At 33.0% G+C, this 3598-nt stretch overlaps 1 long non-coding RNA gene across 2 annotated transcripts; it reads left to right on the top strand.

Annotated features, from left to right (window-relative positions):
- On the top strand, positions 1334–3057 carry LOC110267518. Of its 2 annotated transcripts, XR_002355245.1 has the most exons (3): positions 1334–1513; positions 1605–1654; positions 2781–3057. It is a non-coding gene; the product is annotated as an uncharacterized LOC110267518 (long non-coding RNA). The 2 variants fall into 2 exon arrangements; XR_002355247.1 differs by lacking the exons at positions 1334–1513; positions 1605–1654 and adding an exon at positions 1803–1876.

Raw genomic sequence — 3598 nt, 5'->3', positions numbered from 1 at the left:
TTACTATAAATATAAAAAAGCACAATTACAATATAAAATTTTATGTGAAAAAACTTTAAATTCGAGAAAAAAAAAATCACATTGATGCATACTTTGCAAATAATTGGGTCTTGAGCCAAGAGTGCACAACTCATCTAAATTGAAGCGCATAAAGAAACTTGGTTGTCGATTAAAAAGGTTGCTTAAGGTTTCATAATATGATATATAATTATATAGGGTAAAGTATACTTTTTGTCCTTAAAGTTTAATAAAAGTTTTAAAAATACCCCTAAGTTTTATTTTGTTTCAATTTTGTCCCAAAAGTTTTCGATTTGCATCAAATATACCCTTGACGGCTAAATTTTTAAAAAAATTTAAGACCAATCTAACAATAATACATGAAAATTATGCTTGATTTGCTTGTATTGAGAATTATTTTTATGAAATTGTTGTTAAATTGGTCTTAAATTTTTTGAAAAATTAGCCGTTAGGGGTATATTTAATGCAAATCGAAAACTTTTGGGACAAAATTAAAACAAAATAAAACTTAGGGGTATTTTTGAAACTTTTATAAAACTTTAGGGACAAAAAATATACTTTACCCAATTATATATATATATGGGTGTGCATGTATATGTGGTTGCTTAAGTAGAAAGACGCATACACTACTTTCCACTCCGAAAATAGGGTCTATGAACTCTCTCTTTCGTACACTTATTTGATGGCACTGCAGGGATGTGCTTATTGCATTGTCATATTTATATAGATCATTAGATTTAATTAGATAAAAATTAAGAGCTGTTACCCTTTAAAGCATTGTGTATTAAAGTATTGCCATTTAAAGCATTTATTTATGTACTAGAATATTCTATATTTATTAAAGTCCATCAATGCTCTTCTTTCATGTTAGCCTTTAATTTTCATCTAATCAAATTTAATGGTCTATATAAATATGGCACATCCAATAAATACATAATTATTGTACTCGTTTTAGACATACCCAATTTAAATTGTTCAAATGATCAAACAATTATTATTCACATTCTCTAGTTTAACATTATGTTAGGTAGAAAGTCCTAGACAGTACACTCATATTTTATACACCCACTGTAAACCTCGGTTAAATTAGTAGATAATTAGTTAATAAATTAATTTTTAATAAGAAAGATTAGAAATGTAAAAATTATATCAAATTATGATAGAGCTCGACGAAACGAGAATTTTGACACCAATTTCAAAGAAAACGGTCTAAGATTGGACCGAACGGACCGAACCGATTGAACCAGACCCGAACCGGACCGTCGGTCCAACCGGACCAACTCATTAAATGAAGCCAAACTCCTTTCTCTCCCTCATTTGGCTGCAGCAGCGTGAATCGCTTCCAGGGAGGGGAGAATAGCGACGAAAGTTCCCGAACCTTTACGGTGAATTTCAAAATCCCGTAACTTCTCCATCCGAGCTCCAATCGCCGCACCATTTGCGGCCACGCGTTTACTGCATCGAGCTCTATATTTCTACCGGAACAATTTTACTGGTAACTTGTTTAATCACTCTCAGCCTTTTTTTCCCCCAATTTTCAAATTTTTAATGAGAAGGTTGAATTTCTTTGATTTCTGATGTTTTAGGATCCAATTAGCTTGAGGAAAATGTTCACTCTTGCTTATGTGAAGCTTGGGTAAGGCGAGGATACGATAATTTTATTTTAATTTCATTGAATTTGAGCTTTGAGTATTAAATTAGATATATATGTGTTATGAATGTGTATTAGGTTGTGAATAAATAATTGGAGCTTGAAATTGTGAATACTGGAACTTGGAGGAAGCGGATTAGTTGAGGTTTTGAGGGCTGTGTTCTTTTAGAAAAATTGTCTTGGAATAATACTTGGAAATCGGCTAAGGTATGGTTTAGGTTTCTTGCATTTAATATATAATGTTCTGTGAAAACTTAGGCTAGATGACCATAGGATAAGTTGGAATGCAGGTGTATATTTAATGTTTAGTAATTTGTCGATGAATATACTTGGTTGAAGTTTATTGGATAATTAGTTATTAATTTTGGATGGTGAATGTTGTTATGTTAATTTGGAGAGAATTATGGTTGAATGTTATTGTTTATGAACAGGGTTGGTATGGTGCTTGTTGATTAACTAATGATTTGGTGAATTATTGATTTGAGGTATTTTATGTTAGAAGCCTAGGATTAGTGAACTATGGTCCTTAGTTGAATTTTGGTTGTTGGATTTGAATATTGTATGAGTATAATTGTTGATCTAAGGTAGATTTATTGTGGTGACTGTTATGATGATGATGAAGGGTATGTTGAATTGAAAAGAAAGCAGGTTTGGACCCGAAAAGGGTGGCAAAGTCCGAGTTTTAGAGGAGATGCTGCCGAAATTTTATAAAAATTAGAGATTTTGTTTATATGATTATCTAAAAAGATTTATATTCAAAGGTTATATGGTTTGATTTAGAGTTATTAAGAAAATGAGCATGTTTTAAATTTGATTCATTTAGAAAAGAATGAATTATGTTTTGAATTGGAACTATTGATGGACGGAATGGGAGGTGTGATAATGAAGGAGCTTGCCATCACGTGTACCAGGTTGAAAACTCGATACTCTGTTGACCCTACGACGTAAGTGTGACCGGGCACTATATAAATTCTCGGGAATGTTACCCCCATTGAGTAATATTGATTATTTGAGAAAAAGCTATGCATAGGACCTTATATCTTATGTGTGTGGCACCTTTACCATACTGAGAACCTCCGGCTCTCATTCCATACTATGTTGTTGTTTTCAGATGCAGGTCGGGAGCCATCTCGTTAGGCGTCTGGACTCTTAAAGCGGAGGGGTTACTGGATAGTATTGTTGTATAGTTTTGTTGTACAGTGATGTATATATATGTACTTAGCTTTCTTTCTGCATAACTTGTCCTTTTTGATCCTCTTAGATGTTTATGGAGAGCCAGGATTGTGTATATGTCCTTTTGGGTTTTGGATATGTATGTATATATGTGTAAATATTCTCCGGCCAGTCTTGACTTCGCAGGCTGAGTTAGGAGCTTGTTATTTTGTATCTTTGGCACTCTATTCCTACTTCTGTTATCTTATATTTGATAGTTATGGTTTTCTTAGCACGCAAGTTAACTTGTTCTTTGAGCGTTGCGCTTTTATCTCGCGATTTTTATTTCCCCTATTCTTCAAGGCTCCTAGTATATTATAATTCTTCTGCTATTATATGTACTCATTTTATTTTAGAAGTCATAATACCACACCACCTTCGTTTTACTACTTAAACATAAAATTTAATGTGATAGAATATTACACCCACACAACACAGTCACACACATTATCATAGATAATATGGGTTCTTAAACAACATCCAACTTCAACTGGAATTTGAACCTGATACACCCTTTTGCAAGGCAACCATAGTTGCCACTAAACTAAACCTTGCGGTGCTTTTGTTATATCTTCTGAGACATTCTAATTAAAATGATTAAAATATTAATGATGACCCAAAGGGAGTTGGCTTAATGGGCTAAGAGTGGAGGGACTTTACTCGCAAAGTCTCACATTCAAATCTTAAACAGGGTGGTTGGAACTCCTTGAAATGGGA

The sequence above is a fragment of the Arachis ipaensis genome, chromosome B02 (assembly GCF_000816755.2).
Source record: "Arachis ipaensis cultivar K30076 chromosome B02, Araip1.1, whole genome shotgun sequence".
NCBI classification, from domain to species: Eukaryota; Viridiplantae; Streptophyta; class Magnoliopsida; order Fabales; family Fabaceae; genus Arachis; species Arachis ipaensis.
The sequence above is the reverse complement of the archived record's forward strand: the minus strand, read 5'-3'. Positions and strand labels throughout refer to the sequence as shown.